This window comes from Triticum urartu, chromosome 2 (genome assembly GCF_003073215.2).
Source record: "Triticum urartu cultivar G1812 chromosome 2, Tu2.1, whole genome shotgun sequence".
NCBI classification, from domain to species: domain Eukaryota; kingdom Viridiplantae; phylum Streptophyta; class Magnoliopsida; order Poales; family Poaceae; genus Triticum; species Triticum urartu.
Genome location: NC_053023.1, coordinates 230,950,144 through 230,974,001, shown reverse-complemented (window position 1 = coordinate 230,974,001; position 23,858 = coordinate 230,950,144). Strand labels below are relative to the sequence as shown.

Below are 23,858 nucleotides of genomic sequence, written 5' to 3'. Positions count from 1 at the left end.
GGTAATCTTTACACATCCCATGTACTGAATAAGAAAGGGATAAAGAGTTGGCTTACAATCGCCACTTCACAGAATATATAAATATAGCATTACATCATCCAGAATACAATCCAGGTCCGACTACGAAACCAAAATAAAAGAAGACCACCCCTAATGCTAGATCCCCGATCGCCCCGACTGGGCTCCACTACTGATCAACTGGAAAACGAAACAACACAACGAACACGATCTTCATCGAGCTCCCACTTGAGTTGGGTTGCGTCACCTGCACTGGCATCATCGGCACTTGCAACTGTTTTGGAAGTAATCTGTGAGTCACGGGGACTCAGCAATCTCACACCCTCGAGATCAACACTATTTAAGCTTATGGGTAGGAAAGGGGTAATGAGGTTGAGCTGCAGCAAGCACTAGCATATATGGTGGCTAAAATACGCAAATGAGAGCGAGAAGAGAAGCAAAGCAACGGTCGTGAAACTAGAAGTGATCAAGAAGTGATCCTGAAACTACTTACGTTCAAACATAACACCAAAACCGTGTTCACTTCCCGTACTCCGCCGAAAATAGACCATCACGGCTACACACGTGGTTGATGCATTTTAATTAAGATAAGTTTCAAGTTCTCTACAACCGGATATTAACAAATTCCCATCTGCCATTAACCGCGGGCACGGCTTTCAAAAGTTCAAAACCCTGCAGGGGTGTCCCAACTTAGCCCATCACAAGCTCTCACGGTCAATGAAGGATATTCCTTCCAGGAAGACCCGATCAGACTCGGAATCCCGGTTACAAGACATTTCGACAATGGTAAAACAAGACCAACAAAGCCGCCCGATATGCCGACAAATCCCGATAGGAGTCGCACGTATCTCGTTCTCAGGGCACACCGGATGAGCGCTTCGTACAACTAAAACCAAACCTCGAGTTGCCCCGAGGTGGCGCTGCAAAGGACTCTAGTTTGGACCAACACTCAGAGGAGCACTAGCCCGGGGGGTTAAAATAAAGATGACCCTTGAGTCTACAAAACCCAAGGGAAAAAGGCGTAGGTGGCAAATGGTAAAACCAAGGTTGGGCCTTGCTGGAGGAGTTTTATTCAAAGCGAACTGTCAAGGGGTTCCCATAACACCCAACCGCGTAAGGAACGCAAAATCAAGGAACATAACACCGGTATGACGAAAACTAGGGCGGCAAGAGTGGAACAAAACACCAGGCATAAGGCCGAGCCTTCCACCCTTTACCAAATATATAGATGCATTAAATTAAATAAGAGATATTGTGATATCCCAACAATAACCATGTTCCAACATGGAACAAACTCCATCTTCACCTACAACTAGCAACGCTATAAGAGGAGCTGAGCAAAGCGGTAACATAGCCAAACAACGGTTTGCTAGGACAAGGTGGGTTAGAGGCTTGACATGGCAATATGGGAGGCATGATATAGCAAGTGGTAGATATCGCGGTATAGAAAAAGAGCGAGCAACTAGCAAGCAAAGATAGAAGTGATTTCGAGGGTATGGTCATCTTGCCTGAGATCCCGCAAGGAAGAAGAACGGGTCCATGAAGAAGACAAACGGACGTAGTCGAACGGATCCTCACAAACGCGACGTTATCGGAACTAACCTGAAGAAGCAACACCAGAAAGAAGAAAAACAACATGGTAAACAACCATCATATAAACATGGCATGATGCATAACCAAGAATGACGCATGTCCGGTTTAATGAGGCATGGCATGGCAAAGTGAAACAAACAATACTAGAAATTAAGTGGAGTTCAATATGCAACGAGTTGCATATTGACGGAACACCACATCAATTATTTATCTCACTCTCGTTTATGTACCCAACAATGTTAAATGTTGATTAACATGGCAAGAGGTGAAGCAAATGAAAACTACCTATCTAGGCAAGTTTAAATGAGGCCGGAACAACAAACAACAAGTCCGGAAACTCCTCATGTGCATATTTTAGGTTTGGTACTGCTCTGCCCTAAACCATATTTTAGATTTTTTAAACATGCAAGAGGAGTGCACCATGTTAAACTAGGCATTTTTCTACCCCATTTATATATAAAGTTTGTTAGGTTTGGAGCTACAGTTATTTAGTTATGAATTAAAACATTTTAACATGGCATAGGAGCAAATTTAACCAAACAACATTTTAAACATGTCAAACATTCATGAAAGTTGCAAATTATTAATCTACACAAAATTCTAAGCATTTTTCATATTTAGATCATTTTGAACCGATGCACGGTTATTTAGTTATTCAATGCATGAAGCTGAGGTTTTTTTTGCAAATCTGTTTTACTGGATTAATTAGCAAATTCCCGGGCGCTGGAAAAAACATACACGGGCCGAAACTAGCTGGCCCAAAGGAAGGAAAAAGAAAGAGGCACTGGGGGGTTTGCCTCACCATGGGCCTTGGCCCGATTGAGGAAGAAGGGTCGGCCTAGGGAACGAAGAACGCTACTGGGCCTCGGTCAACGCGATGCGGCCCTCGTGCGGGCACAGGCGTGCGCTCGCACGCACACGAGATGCGGAGATTGCGAAGGCGCAGGTTCAGAGCGGTGGCAGGCGACGGAGACGAGCGGTTCCAGGAGCGGGACATGGTTCTCTGGCGAGGTTCTTGGCGACGGCGGCGACAAGGGTCACCGGATCCGGCGGGGTTCCAGTCGGCAGGAGAGGCAGCGACGCTTGACACTCGATCTGGAGCAGGGAAGCAGAGGGGCCCAGGGGCGTCGCGACGCAAAGCGGGAACTTGGCTGACGGCGGGGTGGCTCGAGGCGGCTGATGAATGGGGATGGCCGGGGCTCAATGAGTGGGGGCCGGAGGCGGCAGCGGTGGTGGAGGCCCGGACGGGGGCGCCATGGACTCCACCTGCGAGAGAGAGAGACAGGCGGGGTGAGTGAGAGGAAGAAGAACCAGAGGAGGAAGGGAAGGAAGAGGTCACGCGACGGGGCCGGCCTGAGGTCGAGGTCGCCGGCTGGCAGGCTCGCCGGGCGGCGCGGTGACGAGGGGCGCGTGCTCCCTGAACTCAGGTGAGGTCGGGAAGAGGCGAGGCCTCGGGCGCACGAGGCTGTGGGTGCGGGACGCGGTGGCTTTGGTGCATTTGGATCGGGGCGAGGCACGGTGGAGGCTGGGTTGGTTCGGGAAGGAATGAGGGGATCCCGAGGAAACACAGCAGCGGCGGCGGAGGGAATCGGCGGATGGGACAGCTCTCCACAAATTAGGGCTGGACTGATACATATATAGCATGTGGGTTAGAGATTAGAGGCGACCTAGTCCCTCCGATCGGAATCTGAGGGTCGAGAAAAAAAATTAGGTAGGGAGTCTAAATAAGAAAACGGTGATGTAATGTAGATGTTTGGGAATGATCCGGACCCGTTGGTGACGACTGCCCGGGTCGGGTCCGGGACAGCTTTCGGACGCGCGCGCGAGGAGGGTCACGGGATGACGAGAGAGGTTAGGTAGGGCCTGACGGTGAGTGGTAGTGGGCTGTGCAGAAAGCCTAGGGCTGAGAGAAGAGAGAGACCCGGCGACTGTTTCCGGAGACCGAAAACGTCCGACGTCTTGACCGACTATATTGTCGCTATAGTTATCCATTGGGGCATCAAACGAACTCTGAATGAAATGAAACCTGGCAGGCGGTCTACTGACAACAAAACAACACCGCATGCCAACTTTCAACCCATCGCGAGAACATTTTCCGGCCACTTATAAAATAATATTTCGGACATGCCACAGGCACGTGCGAGTTTGGCTGGGTTCAGAACGGACAACGGAAAAAACGGGGAGACCGGGACAGATGCAAGTTTTGAAAACATGATGATGCAATGCACATGATGACATGGCAAGATGCAACACGCAAGAGAATGACAAGGCAACAACAACGAATAACTGGAAGACACCTGGCACAACGGTCTCGTGGCGTTACAATACTCCACCACTATGAAAGGATCTCGTCCCGAGATCTAGGATGGCACCGGAGGGAAAACGGAAGAGGAAGAGGAGAGGTAAAACTAATTGCTTCTTTGACAAATGACCGAAACCAAAGAACCTTTAGAGGTTAAACAATTTCGAGAAAAGAATACAAGGAAGGTGAACAAAGTCAAAAACACTCTGTTAGAAAAGAGGAACAAAGAACATTGCGAAAAACCTTGAGGTTAAATGCCAAGATAGATATTGGAACCACTCCGGTTAAAACAAGATAGAGAAGGAATAAGAATGATATAATTTGGACAATGCTCCGATTGAAAAGAGATGCACGACTTGATAAGATGAAAAGAACTTGAGGAGATGACACAACACTCCGATTAAATGGATAAGCACAGAAAAGAACACGATCCTCCAAATACAAGATGATGAGTGAAGAGAGCAATATCACTATGCCTCCGGAAGAAATAATAGACGATAGATCATTGGAATGACAGAATGGTGAAGAAAATGCCAACTTCTGCCACAAATGGGCTTGGAAAGCACCCTTCCAAGAAGGTTATAACGTAATTGTTGGAAAACTAACAACGAAACGAATAAACTTGTAGTGGGCTTATGGAAAACGTCTCAAAATTATGAGGTGAAATTCTGCCAGTAACGAAAACAATAGATTGGACTAAGGTCAACAAGGAGATGACAAACTTATTTCACCGGGAGGATGAAAGAAGAACTTGGGTCATTTATGAGCACCATAATTTGCAACAATCCTTAGGGAAAGCTTTCGGTGAAATATAACCCAAGATAATTCCAATGAAGAGATTGATGGGTTGAAAAGATCTCTTGAACGAAGAGAAAATGATGGATTTAAATATCTCATTGCTGACACTTGTGAATCGTGAAACACGAAGAGAAATTGTCAAGAATGACATAACACCATCCCAAAAGATAAGGTAGAAAGAATTTCACTTTGGAATGCAAGATGAAGAATACTTGAGCTCCTTTGAAAAGAATCTCGATGAATACTTCGAGAAGGAATTAAATCCTTTATGAACCATCATGTAGAGCCTCCATGAAGAACTCCGGTAAAAAAAGGATGATCAAACAGAAGGAAAGAGAGGTTGAAAACACAAGGTGAAGCCTTGCAATGATTGGATGAAGCTTTGCGACAAGATAAAGTGGAAACTTGGAACTCCGGAAGAAAAGATAAAGCATCTCGAACTGAGAACGTGATATGATGAACCACTCCGAAAATAAGAAATTAGAGCACTTGTATGAAACAATAATAAGAATTACGTTATGCGCATCCTTCACCAATTTAGATTGATGGTAAGCAACGGATTTGGCAAACTACTTATTCTCGTAGAAAAGACTAAGGTAGATATAGCGCCAACTTGGGAAGGTCTTCAACGAACCACCGGTAGGATTGGAAAGAACGAATGAATTGATATGATAACCAAGGAAGAGAGATCTTGAACGAACCACCGTAAGAATTGAAAAACGAACAAAGTAAAGGGATGAATCACCGGTAAGAATTTGAAAATGAACAAAGATAATTGAGGAAATTTAGATACAAGAGAATGAAGAGATCACGAGCTGATTAGATAATACTTGAATGATGCAGCAGTAAGATTTGGAGAACAAGAGCTGAAAGCTGGAATGGATAATTATGAGATGATGGGCTCCAGAGAATCAAACTAAAAAGACTCCTGAATTGCTCCAGATGGGTGAAAAGAATTCTCACAATCGAAAATAATTATGAGAGGGTGGCAACAAGCTAGAACCACGCTTCTTCAAGAGAACGAAGCAAGATTTAAGAGAAAATCTTCTTCGGTCTTCAAATGTTGAGGATGATGACGAGAACCACCACTAAGAATTGTTTAGACACTCCGGGAGAATCAAAAGCGAAGAGGTTGAGCCAACGATGAAAGAATTTGAAAGATCTTGGAGGAAGACATATGACTGATAACAATTCATTCTTACATCAAACTTAGAAATGAATTTGAGAATAACTTCGGGAAAATTAGAAGAGTCAGGTAAGATCCTGGGAAAAGACTTGGGTTAGGGACCACTCAAAAGAAACACCATTGAAAGATTTGAAAGAGAGATTGCGCCGGTTGAATTAAATGGCTTGAATGAGATAACAATCTCGAAAAAGGCTTGAACGAATACAGAGTGGAAGCACGAATCTTCGAGATATCTTTAGCACTCTAGAACAAATGAATAGCGAGGAGTGGATGATTAAGAGGTGCACCGGCATGAGAAAGCATTTGAAACGAGGAAAAGGGATATGATCAACACCAAAAGCTTGATTTGAACCCACTGGACAAGAAAATGAGTGAAGAGTGACGAACTTGAAGCTCCGTTAGTATCTTCTTGAGAATCACCGGATAAGAACATTGACGGAAAGGAATGGAGAGACTTCCCATCAGTAAAAGGATACTTGAATAAGAACTTTGAGTCCTTGAAGAAAAAGGGTGGGTGGGCGGGAAAACAAAGGCAACTTGGAGACGTATGAAACAAACACCATTGAGAGAACTTAGAATTGATCTTGCCGATGTTGAAAATGATCGGATCCACTTGAAGAGAAACACGCCGGTTGAAAAGGATTGACATGAAAATCTCGATGATCAAGAAGGATTAGCATCCACATAGAAATATGAGAACACCACTTAGACAAACATATGATAGATCCCATATCGTATCATGTGTCTGTTGGAAAGATATTCTAGGATATACTTGAATTCCCACTTATAGACTCCCGAAACTATCTGGTTATGCAATCAGGTGTTGGGGATACAGGGGAAGCATAATATCTCACTCAAAACTAGCAAATCCTACATCTAGCTGTATCCATCCTTCAAAGCATAACCAAGAAACCTTCGAAAATCGTTTACCTCAACCTTCGAAAAGCATCCGTTATACGAGTTATGGCAATACTCCCGAACTCCCGCCCCAGTACTGGGTGGCGTCAAGGATATCTCACCGACAACTGCATAAAAGAGATTTTCGATGTCGGCGAACTCAGGTATTCCAGAACTGCAGCGATAAAATTGTGACGACAACACCTCGGAGCTCAACTCCCCGGGACACTGCCACAACCCCTAAATGTCAGGAGGCACCAAGAACAATGTTCTCGTCACAAAACCATCGGAACGATTCCAAGATACCCGCGTGATCCTAAATTTTTATAGTGAAATTTGAGAAGAGAAGAGTAAAAACTATACGCCAGGAGGCCTCACCACAGCGACGAAGGGACTAAGGAGTAAAAAGAATCCTACTCTCTGATATATATAATCCTATAAGACTCAAAACATTTTTCTAGACTCAACAACGTCAGCGATTCGATCAAGCAGGGGGCTCCTAAGTCAGGGAAGGCTCTGATTACCAATTTGTAACACCCACGATGTAGCTATATCTCCCATGTGTCGGAGCACGACTTAGAGGCATAACCGCATAGTAGGCATGTCGAAAGAGGGGTAATCTTTACACATCCCATGTACTGAATAAGAAAGGGATAAAGAGTAGGCTTAAAGTCGCCACTTCACACAATACATAAATATAGCATTACATCATTCAGAATACAATCAAGGTCCGACTACGGAACCAAAATAAAAGAAGACCACCCCTAATGCTAGATCTCCAATCGCCCCGACTGGGCTCCACTACTGATCAACTGGAAACGAAACAACACAACGAATATGATCTTCATCGAGCTCCCACTCGAGCTGGGTTGCGTCACCTGCACTGGCATCATCGGCACCCGCAACTATTTTGGAAGTAATCCGTGAGTCACGGGGACTCAGCAATCTCACACCCTCGAGATCAACACTATTTAAAGCTTATGGGTAGGAAAGGGGTAATGAGGTGGAGCTGCAGCCAGCACTAGCATATATGGTGGCTAAAATACACAAATGAGAGCGAGAAGAGAAGCAAAGCAACGGTTGTGAAACTAGAAGTGATCAAGAAGTGATCCTGAAACTACTTACGTTCAAACATAACACCAAAACCGTGTTCACTTCCCGGACTCCGCCGGAAAGAGACCATCACGACTACACACGCGGTTGATGCATTTTAATTAAGATAAGTTTCAAGTTCTCTACAACCGGATATTAACAAATTCCCATCTGCCCATAACAGCGGGCATGACTTTCGAAAGTTCAAAACCCTGTAGTGGTGTCCCAACTTAGCCCATCACAAGCTCTCACGGTCAACGAAGGATATTCCTTCTCCCAGGAAGACCCAACCAGGCTCGGAATCCCGGTTATAAGACTTTTCGACAATGGTAAAATAAGACCAGCAAGACGGCCCGATGTGCCGACATCGCGATAGGAGCTGCACATATCTCGTTCTCAGGGCAACACCGGATGAGCGCTCCGTACAACTAAAACCAGCCCTCAAATTTCCCCGAGGTGGCGCTGCAAAGGACTCTAGTTCGGACCAACACTTAGACAAGCACTGGCCCATGGGGGCTAAAATAAAGATGACCCTTGGGAGCGCGACTCCCAAGGGAAAAGGTAGCTCGTGGTGAGGCAAATGGTAAAACCAAGGTTGGGCCTTGCTGGAGGAGTTTTATTCAAAGCGAACTGTCAAGGGGTCCCCATAACACCCAATCGTGTAAGGAACGCAAAATCAAGGAACATAACACCGGTATGACGGAAACTAGGGCGGCAAGAGTGGAACAAAACACCAGGCATAAGGCCGAGCCTTGCACCCTTTACCAAGTATATAGATGCATTAAATTAAATAAGAGATATTGTGATATCCCAACATATCCATGTTCCAAACATGGAACAAACTTTATCTTCACCTGCAACTAGCAACGCTATAAGAGGGGCTGAGCAAGCGGTAACATAGCCAAACAACGGTTTGCTAGGAAAGGTGGATTAGAGGCTTGACATGGTAATATGGGAGGCATGATAAAGCAAGTGGTAGGTATCGCGGCATAGCAATAGAGCGATCAACTAGCAAGCAAAGATAGAAGTGATTTCGAGGGTATGGTCATCTTGCCCAAGATCCCGCAAGGAAGAAGAACGAGTCCATGAAGAAGATAAACAGACATAGATGAACGGATCCTCACAACTCCGGAACGAAACCGAAGCTAACGCGAGAAGTAACCCGAAAAGAAGCAAACAACATAGTAAACAACCACCACATAAACATGGCATGATGCACAACCAAGTATGTTGCATGTCCGGTTTAATGAGGCATGGCATGGAAAAATGCACAAACAATCCTACAAATTAAGTGGAGCTCAACATGCAACTCCGTTGCATATTGACGAAACACCACATTCAAGTTATTTAGTTCGATCTCGTTTATGTACCCAACAATATTAAATGTTGATTAACATGGCAAGAGGTGAAGCAAAAGAAAACTACCTATCTAGGCAAGTTTAAATGAGGCCGGAACAACAAAATAACAAGTCCGGAAACTCCTCATCTGCATATATTAGATTTGGTACTATTCTGCCCTAAACATAATTTTAGAGTTGTTGAACATGCAAAGTAAGGTCACCATGTTAAACTAGGCATTTGTCTACCCCATATACATATAAAATTTATTTAAAATGGAGCTACGGTTAATTAGTTATGAAATAAAGCATTTTAACATGGCATATGAGCAAATTAATGCAAACAGCAAGTTAAACATTTCAAACATAGTTGAAAGTTGGATATTAGGAAACTAGACAAGATTCTAAGCATTTTTCATATATAAGTTATTTACATCCGATGCACGGTTGTGAAGTTATTAAATGCATGAAGTTTAGGGGCTATACTGCAAAACTGGTTTCTCCGGATAATTAGCAAAATCACATAGGCCAGAAAAAAATGGAACGGGCCGAAACTGGCAAGCCCAGAGGTGCACACGGGAGGCTGGGGCTGCTCACCCAGCTGGGCCAGGCCCAGTCGGTTGGTGGAGAGGCCCAGGCAGGCCGGTTGCTGGGCTGCAGATGGAGAGGCCCACGCGGCTGGGCTGGATCGGGCGAAGGGGAGGCGGCCCACGCGAGGAGGATCTCGTCCCCGACCTCCCGTCGAGGCCGAGGCGAGCCATGGTGGCGGCGGCAGGGAGCGATGGTGGCCTGAGGCGGTGGGGCGAGGCGGTACCGGCAGGAATGGACAAATCCAGGACTGGGGAAGCCGGATCCGGTGTCGGAGGTGGCCGGCGGCGCTCGTGGAGGCTCCAAATGCGACGAACGACGCCCTGGAGAGAGAGAGAGAGATTGGGTGAGGTGGGAGAGATCCAGTCAGGAAAGGAGAAGGAGGCGGGCGGCGTGACCTGGGTTGGTGCTCGCCGGCGGCGGAGTGACGAGGGACGTCCGGGAAGGCGCCGACGGAGTCCAACGGTGGGGAACGGGGTCGCCGGTGGGAGGTTGCGGAGAGCTGCGTGGATCGGGGCTCCTCCCGATCGGTGAGGCGGCGGCATGGTGCGGGCGCCTCGGGCCCAGATTGGGGCCCGGGCGGGCCTGGCACGGGCCTACGCGGCGGGGAGGTGTGGGGAGACGTGGCAGGGACAGGTGGAGGGCCTTGGTTGGCTGGAGCGGCGCGCAGGGCGACGTGGCGCGCCAAGATTGGTCCGGGGCGCGGGGGCGGCGACGCCAAGTGGCAGGGTGCGACTGGGCGTGCTACGTCTTGAGCTTGCGTTGGTTTTCCCCGAAGAGGAAGGGATGATGCAATAGAGTAGCATAAGTATTTCCCTCAGTTTTTGAGAACCAAGGTATCAATCTAGTAGGAGGCCACGCTCAAGTCCCTCGTACCTGCACAAAGCGATAGCTACTCGCAACCAACGCGATTAGGGGTTGTCAATCCCTTCACGGTCACTTACGAGAGTGAGATCTGATAGATATAATATTTTTGGTATTTTTGGTATAAAGATGCAAAGTAAAAAGTAAAGGCAAAGTAAAAAGCAAAGCAAGATTAAAGTGATGGAGATTGATATGATGAGAATAGACCCGGGGGCCATAGGTTTCACTAGTGGCTTCTCTCAAGAGCATAAGTATTCTACGGTGGGTGAACAAATTACTGTTGAGAAATTGACAGAATTGAGCGTAGTTATGAGAATATCTAGGCATGATCATGTATATAGGCATCACGTCCGTGACAAGTAGACCGAAGTGATTCTGCATCTACTACTATTACTCCACTCATCGACCGCTATCCAGCATGCATCTAGACTATTAAGTTAAAAATAGAGTAACGCCTTAAGCAAGATGACATGATGTAGAGAGATAAATTCATGCAATATGAAATAAACCCCATCTTGTTATCCTCGATGGCAACGTTGCAATACATGCCTGGCTGCCCCTTCTGTTACTGGGAAAGGACACCGCAAGATCGAACCCAAAGCTAAGCACTTCTCCCATGGCAAGAACTGCCAATCTAGTTGGCCAAACCAAACGGATAATTCGAAGAGACTTGCAAAGATAACCAATCATACATAAAATAATTCAGAGAAGATTCAAATATTATTCATAGATAGACTTGATCATAAACCCACAATTCATCGGTCTCAACAAACACACCGCAAAAAGAAGAAGATTACATCGAATAGATCTCCACAAGAGAGGGGGAGAACTTTGTATTGAGATCCAAAAAGAGAGAAGAAGCCATCTAGCTACTAACTATGGACCCGAAGGTCTGAGGTAAACTACTCACACTTCATCGGAGGGGCTATGATGATGTAGAAGCCCTCCGTGATGACCGCCCTCTTCCGGCGGAGCTCCGGAACAGGCCCCAAGATGGGATCTCGTGGATACAGAAAGTTGCGGCGGTGGAATTAGGTTTTTGGCTCCTGTTGTGATCGTTTGGGGGTACGTATGTATATATAGGAGGAAGGAGTACGTCGGTGGAGCACCGAGGGGCCCACGAGGCAGGGGGGCGCGCCCTAGGGGGGGCGCCCCCCACCCTCGCGACCTCCTCTTTGACTCCTTGGAGTAGGGTCCAAGTCTCCTGGATCACGTTCGGTGAGAAAATCACGTTCCCGAAGATTTTATTCCGTTTGGACTCCGTTTGATATTCCGTTTCTTCGAAACACTGAAATAGGCAAAAAATAGCAATTCTGGGCTGGGCCTCCGGTTAATAGGTTAGTCCCAAAAATAATATAAAAGTGGAAAATAAAGCCCAATATAGTGCAAAACAGTAGATAATATAGCATGGAGCAATCAAAAATTATAGATACGTTGGAGACGTATCTGGCATCCCCAAGCTTAATTCCTGATCGTCCTCGAGCAGGGAACTGATAAAAAGAGAATTTTTGATGCGGAGTGCTACTTGGCATAATTTCAATACAAATCTTCTTAATTGTGATATGAATATTCAGATTCAAAAGATTCAAGACAAAAGTTTATATTGACATCAAAATAATAATACTTCAAGCATACTAACAAAGCAATTATGTCTTCTCAAAATAACATGGCCAAAGAAAGTTATCCCTACAAAATCATATAGTCTGGCTATGCTCCATCTTCACCACACAAAGTATTTAAATCATGCACAACCCCGATGACAAGCCAAGCAATTGTTTCATACTCTAACTTTTTCAAAACTTTTTCAATCTTCACACAATACATGAGCGTGAGCCATGGATATAGCACTATAGGTGGAATAGAATGGTGGTTGTGGAGAAGACAAAAAGGAGGGGAAGATAGTCTCACATCAACTAGGCGTATCAACGGGCTATGAAGATGCCCATCAATAGATATCAATGTGAGTGAGTAGGGATTGCCATGCAACGGATGCACTAGAGCTATAAATGTATGAAAGCTCAACAAAAGAAACTAGTGGGTGTGCATCCAACTTGCTTGCTCATGAAGACCTAGGGCAATTTGAGGAAGTCCATCATTGGAATATACAAGCCAAGTTCTATAATGTAAAATTCCCACTAGTATATGAAAGTGATAACATGAGAGACTCTCTACTATGAAGATCATGGTGCTACTTTGAAGCACAAGTGTGGTAAAAGGATAGTAGCATTGCCCCTTTTTATTTAGTTTCTCTTTTTTTGGGCCATTTTTTCTTTAGCCTTTCTCTTTTTTTTGGGACAATGCTCTATTAAATGATGATCATCACACTTTTATTTATTTAAAACTCAATGATTACAACTCGATTCTAAGACAAAGTATGACTGTATATGGATGCCTCCAGCGGTGTACCGGGATATGCAATGAATCAAGAGTGACAAGTATGAAGAAATTATGAACGGTGGCTTTGCCACAAATACTATGTCAACTACATGATCATGCTAAGCAATATGACAATGATGAATGTGTCATGATGAACTAGATGGTGGAAAGTTGCATGGCAATATATCTCGGAATGGCTATGGAAATGCCATAATAGGTAGGTACGGTGGCTGTTTTGAGGAAGGTATATGGTAGGTGTATGATACCGGTGAAAGGTGCGCGGTATTAGAGAGGCTAGCAAAGGTGGAAGGGTGAGAGTGCGTATGATCAATGGACTCAACATTAGTCATAAAGAACTCATATACTTATTGCAAAAATCTAGAAGTTATCAAAGCAAAGTATTACGCGCATGCCCCTAGGGGGATAGATTGGTAGGAAAAGACCATCGCTCGTCCCCGACCGCCACTCATAAGGAAGACAATCAATAAATAAATCATGCTCCGACTTCATCACATAACGGTTCACCATACGTGCATGCTACAGGAATCACACACTTTAACACAAGTATTCTTTAAATTCACAACTACTCAACTAGCATGACTTTAATATTATCACCTCCATATCTCAAAACAATTATCAAGCTTCAATCTTTTCTTAGTATTCAACACACTCAAAAGAAAGTTTCACAAATCTTGAATACCAAGCATATTATTATTAAGCAAATTACCATGCTATTAAGAGACTCTCAAAATAATTTAAGTGAAGCATGAGAGATCAATAGTTTCTTTAAAAAAGATCCACCACCATGCTCTAAAATATCTAAGTGAAGCACATAGAGCAAAATTATAACGCTCAAAAGATATAAGTGAAGCACATAGAGCAAAACTATTTAGCTCAAAAGATATAAGTGAAGCACATAGAGTATTCTATCAAATTTTAACTCATGTATGTCTCTCTCAAAAGGTGTGTACATCAAGGATGATTGTGGCATACTAAGACACAAAGACACAAATAATACAAGACGCTCCAAGCAAAACACATATCATGTTGGTGAATAAAAATATAGCTCCAAGTAAATTACCGATGGAAGTGGACGAAAGAGGGGATGCCTTCCGGGGCATCCCCAAGCTTTGACTTCTTGGTGTCCTTGGATTATCTTGGGGGTGCCATGGGCATCCCCAAGCTTAGGCTCTTGCCACTCCTTGTTCCATAATCCATCAAAAGAATTCACCCAAAACTTGAAAACTTCACAACACAAAACTCAAAATAGAAAACTCGTGAGCTCCATTAGCGAAAGAAAACAAAAGACCACTTCAAGGTACTGTAATGAACTCATTCTTTATTTATATTGGTGTTAAACCTACTGTATCCCAACTTCTCTATGGATTATAAACTATTTTACTAGCCATAGATTCATCAAAATAAGCAAACAACACACGAAAACAGAATCTGTCAAAAACAGAACAGTCTGTAGTAATCTGTAGCTAGCGCAAGATCTGGAACCCTAAAAATTCTAAAATAAATTGCTGGACGTGAGGAATTTATCTATTAATCATCTTCAAAAATAATTAACTAAATATAACTCTTCAAATAAAAATGAGAGAAGTTCTCGTGAATGCTAAAGTTTCTGTTTTTTACAGCAAGTTCAACAAGACTTTCCCCAAGTCTTCCCAACGGTTCTACTTGGCACAAACACTAATTAAACACAAAAAACAGAACCAAAATAGAGGCTAAATAATTTATTTATTACTAAGCAGGAGCAAAAGGCAAGGAATAAAAATAAAATTGGGTTGCCTCCCAACAAGCGCTATCGTTTAACGCCCCTAGCTAGGCATAAAAGCGAGGATAGATCTAGGTATTGCCATCTTTGGTAGGCAATCCATAAGTGGATCTCATGATAGTTTCATATGGTAATTTTATTTTATTTCTTGGAAAGTGTTCCATGCCCTTTTTAATGGAAATTGAAATCTAATATTCCCTTCCTTCATATCAATAATCGCACCAACCGTTCTAAGGAAAGGTCTACCAAGAATAATAGGGCAAGAAGGATTGCAATCTATATCAAGAACAATGAAATCTACGGGAACATAATTCCTATTTGCAACAATAAGAACATCATTAATCCTTCCCATAGGTTTCTTAATAGTAGAATCCGCGATATGCAAGTTTAGAGAGCAATCATCAAAATTGCGGAAATCTAGCAAATCACACAAAGTTTTGGGAATAGTGGAGACACTAGCACCCAAATCACACAAAGCATAAAACTCATGATCTTTAATTTTATTAATAGTTGGTTCCCACTCATCATAGAGTTTTCTAGGGATAGAAACTTTCAACTCAAATTTTTCTTCATAAGATTGCATCAAGGCATCAATAATATGTTCGGTGAAGGCTTTATTTTGACTATAAGCATGTGGAGAATTTAGCACGGATTGCAAAAAGGAAATACAATAAATTAAAGAGCACATTTCATAATTGAATTCCTTGAAATCCAATATAGTGGGTTTAGCAACATCTAGATTTTTATTTCTTTCAATCCCACTTTCATCGATTTCATCATTAAGATCTAAATACTCCGAATTTTTAGAACGCCTTCTAGGTAAAGGAAGATCATATTCAGTTTCATCAAGATTTATATTGCAAAACAAAGATTTAATAGGAGACACATCAATAACTTTTAGATCTTCATCTTGATTTTCATAGGAATTGGAAGACCACGCTTTAATAAAGGCATCTTTGGAAGCACGCATCCTAGCAGTTCTTTCCTTGCACTCCTCAATGGAAATTCTCATGGCTTTGAGAGACTCATTGATATCATGCTTAGGAGGAATAGATCTAAGCTTTAAAGAATCAATGTCAAGAGAAATTCTATCAACGTTTCTAGCCAAATCATCAACTTTAAGCAATTTCTCTTCAAGCAAAGCATTAAAATTCTTTTGTGAATTCATAAACTCTTTAACACTATTCTCAAATTCAGAGGGCATCTTATTATAATTTCCATAAGAGTTTTTGTAGGAATCCCCATAATTATTAGAAGGATTACTAGGATATGGCCTAGGATTAAAATTCCCTCTATAAGCGTTGTTACCAAAATTATTCCTACCAACAAAATTTACATCCATCGATTCATTGTTATTCTCAATCAAAGTAGACAAAGGCATATCATTAGGATCAGAAGAGACACTCTTAGTAGCAAATAATTTGATAAGTTCATCCATCTTTCCACTCAAAACATTGATTTCTTCTATCACATGCACTTTTTTATTAGAAGATCTTTCAGTATGCCATTGAGAATAATTAACCATAATATTATCTAGGAGTTTAGTAGCATCTCCTAAAGTGATTTCCATAAAAGTACCTCCCGTGGCCGAATCTAAAAGATTTCTAGAAGCAAAATTCAATCCGGCATAAATTTTTTGTATAATCATCCACAAATTCAAACCATGAGTAGGGCAATTACGTATCATTAATTTCATTCTCTCCCAAGCTTGTGCAACATGTTCATGATCAAGTTGCTTAAAATTCATAATATCATTTCTAAGAGAGATGATCTTAGCGGGAGGGAAATACTTAGAGATAAAAGCATCTTTGCACTTGTTCCAAGAATCAATACTATTCTTAGGCAAAGACGAAAACCAAGCTTTAGCACGATCTCTAAGCGAAAAAGGAAATAGCTTCAATTTAACAACATCATTATCGACATCTCTTTTCTTTTGCATATCACATAAATCAACAAAGCTATTCAGATGAGTAGCGGCATCTTCACTAGGAAGGCCGGCGAATTGATCTTTCATAACAAGATTCAACAAAGCAGTATTAATTTCACAAGATTCAGCATCGGTAAGAGGAGCAATTGGAGTGCTAAGGAAATCATTATTATTGGTATTGGTGAAGTCACACAATTTGGTAGTATCTTGAGCCATCGCGACAAACAAGCAAACTAGCACACGAGCAAATAAGAGCAAACGGGCAAAAGGAAGCAAATAGAGAGGGAGGATAGAGAGAGAGAGAGGGCGAATAAAACAGCAAGGGTGAAGTGGGGGAGAGGAAAATGAGAGGCAAATGGCAAATAATGTAATGCGAGAGATAGGGATTGTGATGGGTACTTGGTATGTTGACTTTTGCGCAGACTCCCCGTCAACGGCGCCAGAAATCCTTCTTGCTATGTCTTGAGCTTGCGTTGGTTTTCCCCGAAGAGGAAGGGATGATGCAGCAGAGTAGCGTAAGTATTTCCCTCAGTTTTTGAGAACCAAGGTATCAATCCAGTAGGAGGCCACACTCAAGTCCCTCGTACCTGCACAAAGCGATAGCTACTCGCAACCAACGCGATTAGGGGTTGTCAATCGCTTCATGGTCACTTACGAGAGTGAGATCTGATAGATATAATATTTTTGGTATAAAGATGTAAAGTAAAAAGTAAAGGCAAAGTAAAAAAGCAAAGCAAGATTAAAGTGATGGAGATTGATATGATGAGAATAGACCCGGGGGCCATAGGTTTCACTAGTGGCTTCTCTCAAGAGCATAAGTATTCTACGGTGGGTGAACAAATTACTATTGAGCAATTGACAGAATTGAGCGTAGTTATGAGAATATCTAGGCATGATCATGTATATAGGCATCACTTCCGTGACAAGTAGACCGAAACGATTCTGCATCTACTACTATTACTCCACTCATCGACCGCTATCCAGCATGCATCTAGAGTATTAAGTTAAAAACAGTGTAACACCTTAAGCAAGATGACATGATGTAGAGAGATAAATTCATGCAATATGAAATAAACCCCATCTTGTTATCCTCGATGGCAACGATGCAATACGTGCCTTGCTGCCCCTTCTGTCACTAGGAAAGGACACCACAAGATCGAACCCAAAGCTAAGCACTTCTCCCATGGCAAGAACTACCAATCTAGTTGGCCAAACCAAACGGATAATTCGAAGAGACTTGCAAAGATAACCAATCATACATAAAAGAATTCAGAGAAGATTCAAATATTATTCATAGATAGACTTGATCATAAACCCACAATTCATCGGTCTCAACAAACACACCGCAAAAAGAAGAAGATTGCATCGAATAGATCTCCACAAGAGAGGGGGAGAACTTTGTATTGAGATCCAAAAAGAGAGAAGAAGCCATCTAGCTACTAACTATGGACCCGAAGGTCTGAGGTAAACTACTCACACTTCATCGGAGGGGCTATGATGATGTAGAAGCCCTCCGTGATGACGGCTCTCTTCTGGCGGAGCTCCGGAACAGGCCCCAAGATGGGATCTCATGGATACAGAAAGTTGCGACGGTGGAATTAGGTTTTTGGCTCCTGTTCTGATCATTTGGGGGTATGTATGTACATATAGGAGGAAGGAGTACGTCGGTGGAGCACCGAGGGGCCCACGAGGCAGGGGGCGCGCCCTAGGGGGGGGCCCACCCTCGTGACCTCCTCTTTGACTCCTTGGAGTAGGGTCCAAGTCTCTTGGACCACGTTCGGTGAGAAAATCACGTTCCTGAAGATTTTATTCCATTTGGACTCCGTTTGATATTCCGTTTCTTCGAAACACTGATATAGGCAAAAAACAACAATTCTGGGCTGGGCCTCCGGTTAATAGGTTAGTCCCAAAAATAATATAAAAGTGGAAAATAAAGCCCAATATAGTCCAAAACAGTAGATAATATAGCATGGAGCAATCAAAAATTATAGATACGTTGGAGACGTATCAGGGCGGCGCCGGAAAACGAGGTGGAGGCGGCGGCTGCTGATTAGGGGCGCGGAATTATAGGAGGAGGGGTAGGTAGCTGCCCAAAATGGAAGGGGAGGTGGTTTATATAGGCCAGGGGGGTTAGGATTAGGGTTTGGAGGGGTTTTGAGAGTGTTTCGGAGCGTCCGATCGCGATCCGGTGGTTTCGATCGAAGGGGGGCTGAGAGAGCTAGTTGTGGGCTGAGAGAAGAGAAGAGAGAGAGGCCCGACGACTGCTTCGGAGACCGAAATGTCCGACGATAGACCGGCTATACTGCCACTATAGTTATCCGATGGGGTGTCAAACGGACTCCGAAAGTGATGAAACTTGGCAGACGGCCTACACTAAAATAAGACCGCATGCCAACTTTCAACCCCATCTGAGAACATTTTCCGGCCACTTATAAAATAATATTTCGGACATGCCACGGGCGCGTGCAAGTGTGTCTGGGCTTAGAACGGACAACGAAGAGAACTGGGAGACCCGGACGAATGCAAGTTTTGAAAACATGATGATGCAATGCACATGATGACATGGCAAGATGCAACACGCAAGCGAATGACATGGCACGACGGCGAATTACTGGGAGACACCTGGCACATCGGTCTCGGGGCGTCATAACGGAACACCACATCAATTATTTAGCTCACTCTTGTTTATGTACCCAACAATGTTAAATGTTGATTAACATGGGAAGAGGTGAAGCAAATGAAAACTACCTATCTAGGCAAGTTTAAATGATTCCGGAACAACAAACAACAAGTCCGTAAACTCCTCATATGCATATTTTAGGTTTGGTACTGCTCTGCCCTAAACCATATTTTAGAGTTGTTAAACATGCAAGAGGAGTGCACCATGTTAAACTAGGCATTTTCTACCCCATTTAGATATAAAGTTTGTTAGGTTTGGAGCTATGGTTATGTAGTCATGAATTAAAACATTTTAACATGGCATATGAGAAAATTTAACCAAACAACATTTTAAACATGTCAAACATTCATGAAAGTTGCAAATTCTTAATCTACACAAAATTCTATGCATTTTTCATATTTAGATCATTTTAAACTGAAGCACGGTTATTTAGCTATTCAATGCATGAAGCTGAGGTTTTTTTTACAAATTTGTTTTACTGGATTAATTAGCAAATTCCCAGGCGCTGGAAAAAAACATACACGGGCCGGAACTAGCTGGGCCAAAGGATGGGGAAAAAAGAGGCACTGGGGGGGGGTTGCCTCACCATGGGCCTTGGCCCGATTGAGGAAGAAGGGGCGGCCTGGGGAACGAAGAACGCTGCTGGGCCTCAGTCAACGCGATGCGGCCCTCATGCGGGCACAGGCGTGCGCTCACACACACACGAGATGCAGAGACTACGGAGGCGCATGTTCAGAGTGGTGGCAGGCGACGGAGACGAGCGGTTCCAGGAGCGGGACATGGTTCTCCGGCGAGGTTCTTGGTGACGGCGGAGGTTGAGCAAAGCAGTAACATAGAGAAACAACGGTTTGCTAGGATGGTGGAAAAGGTTAGAGGCTATCATGGCAATTTGGAAGGCTCGATAAACAAGTGGTAGGTAGCGCGACATAGCGATAGCATCGAGACAACTAGCAAAGCAAAGATAGTAGTGAGACCCAAGGTGACGGTCATCTTGCCTGAAATCCCTCTAGGGAGAAGAACGAGTCCATGAAGAAGACGATCCCACGTAGTCGACGAATCCTCACAATCGCAACGAAATAGGAACTATCCAGAAGGAGCACAATCGGAAAGAAGCAAACAACATGGTAAACACACAACACATAAACATGGCATGATGCTCAACCAAGTATGATGCATGTCCGGTTAAATGAGGCATGGCAAAACAAACAAGGATGGCATGATGCTCATCATGAACAAACTGCGGAAGAAGGGATTAAATCACTTGGATGAAACAAGAATAAGAATTATGTTATGCGTTTCCTTCATCAATTTAAATTGACGACAAGCAATGGATTTGGCGTACTACTTATTCTTCTTGAAAATATTGAAGAGATATAGCCAATCTTGGGAAGGTCTTCAATGAACCACCGATAGGATTTGAAAATAACAAATGAATTGATATGATAAAGAGAAGGGGAATCTTGAAAGAACCACCATAAGAATTGAAAATGAACGTAGCAACGGCACAATTCACCAGGAAGAGTTAGAAAACGAACGAACATACCTAGGGAAATTTAGATACAAGAGAATGAAGAGATCACGAGCTGACTAAGGAATACTTGAGCTATGCACCGGTTAGATTTGGAGAACGAGAGCTGAAAGCTGAGAATGAATAATTCTGAGATGATGGGCTCCAGAGAATCAAACTGAAAAGACTTCTGACTTTCTCCGAATGGGTGACATGAATTCTCACAATTGAAAACAATTATGAGAGGATGGCATAAAGCTAGAACCATGAATCTTTGAGAGAACGGACAAGATCTAAGAGAAACTCTTCTTCGGTCTTTAAAATCTAAGAATGACGATGAGAAACACCACCATGAATTATTGAGGCACTCCGGAATGAGGAGTAGAAAGGTTGAATCAACGATGAAAAGAATTTGAAAGATCTTGGAGAAAGACATATGATTGATGAAATCCATTCTTACGTCAAACTTCAAAAAGGAATTTGAGAAAGCTCCGGGAAAATTAGAAGAGTTAGGTAAGATCCTGGGAAAAGACCTGTGGGCTAGGGCCCATTTAGAAGAAAAACCGTTGAAGTGACTTTTAAAGAGAGATTGCACCGATAGAATTAAATGGCTTGAATGAGGTAACAACCTCAAAATAACTTGAACGGATTGAGAATGGAAACGCAAATCTTCCGAGATATCTTCAACACTCCGAGTATGAACTAGGAGAGGTGAATAAATAAGAGAGCCTTGGATAAGAAACTCGCATGGGAAAATATGTGAAACAAAAGGAAGAGGTATGATCAACACCGAAGCCTAAAATTAATCCACCGGAGAAGAAAATGAGTGAAGAATGACGAACTTGAAACACCGGGTAAAACATTGAAAGAAAAGACTGAAGATACTTCTCATAAATAAAAGGATACATGATTATGAAATCTGAATCATTGAAGAAATTGGGTGGGAGGGCGGGAAAACAAAGACAACTTGGGACGGATGAAACAAACACCGTTGAGAAAACTTAGAATTGATCTCGCGAATGGGGAAAATGATAAGATCATCTTGACGAGAAGTGAACCTATTGGAAAAGAATTGACATGAAAATCTCGATAAGCAAGAAGGATTAGCATCCTCATAGAAATATGAGAACACCGCTTAGGGAAGGTATGGAGTCAACACCTGACATTGAATCAACTCAACTACCACAGACCAACACAAAACAAAGGATTGGCTTACAGAATAAGCCGGAACAAACATATGATAGACCCCATATCATATCATGTGTCTGTTGGAAAGATATCCTATGTGATACTTGAATTCCCACCTATTAACTCCCGGAACTTTCTGGTTATGCAATCTGGTATTGGGGATACAGGGAGGCACAAAATATATCACACAACTAACAAGCCCTACGCTCCAACTGTATCCATCCGTCAACACATAACCAAGAAAACTCCAGAAATCATGCACCTCAACCTTCGAAAAGCATCCGATATACGAGCTGTGGCAATACTCCCGAACTCCCGCCCTAGTACTGGGTGGCGTCGAGGTTATCTCACCACTAACTGCATATAAGAGATTTTCGATGTCGGCGAAAAACTCAGGTATACCGGAACTGCAACAATAGAATTGTGACGACAACACCTCGAAGCTCAACTCCCCGGGACACTGCCATAACCCCTAAATGACAGGAGGCACCAAGAACAATGTTCTCGTCACAAAATCATCGGAACGACTCCAAGATACCCGTGTGATCCTAATTTTTTAGTGAAAATGAGGAGAGGGAGGTCAAAACACCTACGTCAGGAGACCTCACCAGAGCGACGAAGGGGGCTGAGGATAAAAAAAATCCTACTCTCCGATATATATATAATCCTAAGACTCAAAATAGTTTTGTTCTAGACTCAACAAAGCCAGGGATCAATCAAGACGGCTCCTATGGTCGGTCGAGGATCTAATACCAACTTGTCACGCACAATGTGCGACACTATCCTAAAGGGACTCGAAGGTCCCACCAAGGATAGAACCGCATATTGACACACTTTTGCAAGGTGGATACCATCGTACCATTACATAATATTTGAGATACATACCAAAGGCATACAATGCCACAAGAGTACATCAATACATCATACATAGAACAACATCCGACTACAGATGAAACGCAAACAAAAGCTCAGACGACATCCACCCTGCTAGCCCAAGCTGCCGACTAGGAACCTATCCCCTGAATGAAGAAGAAGCAGAAGAAGAACTCCAACACAAGCAAACGTCGCTCTCGCGTCATGATCATCGCATTACCTGTACCTGCAACTGTTGGTGTAGTAAACCGTGAGCCACGAGGACTCAACAATCCCGTTACTATGGGTATCAAGACTAGCAAAGCTTAATGGGTAAGGAAGGGGTAAAGTGGTGAGGTTGCAGCAGCGACTAAGCAAAGTATGGTGGCTGACTTACGAATACAAGAGTAAGATGAGAAACTACGCAAACGGTCACAAACTAGTAATGATCAATAAGTGATCTTGAACTACTTACATTCAAACATAACCCAACCGTTTTCTCCTCTCATACTTCCCCGAAAAGAGACAGTCATGGTTACGCACGCGGTTGGTGTATTTTAAATTGAGTTTACTTCAAGTCCTCTACAACCGGATATTAACAAATTCCCATCTGCCACATAACTGCGGGCACGGCTCTCGAAAGTTTAAACCCTGCAGGGGTGTCCCAACTTAGCTCATGACAAGCTCACGATCCATGGAGACAATCCTCCATCGCGGGACCCTCCGATCAGAGTCGGAATCCCTGTGCAAAAGACATTTCGACAATGGTAAAACAAGTCCAGCAAGACCTCCTGATGCACCAACCTAGCCTGTTAGGAGTTGCACGATCTCATTCTCAGCGTACACCAGATGAGCGAGGCGTACATGATCCAA

General features: G+C 43.3%; 1 pseudogene; it reads left to right on the top strand.

The window, feature by feature from the left end:
• Positions 1–23,858, top strand: part of LOC125535918 — a 38,649-nt pseudogene that overhangs the window by 614 nt on the left and 14,177 nt on the right.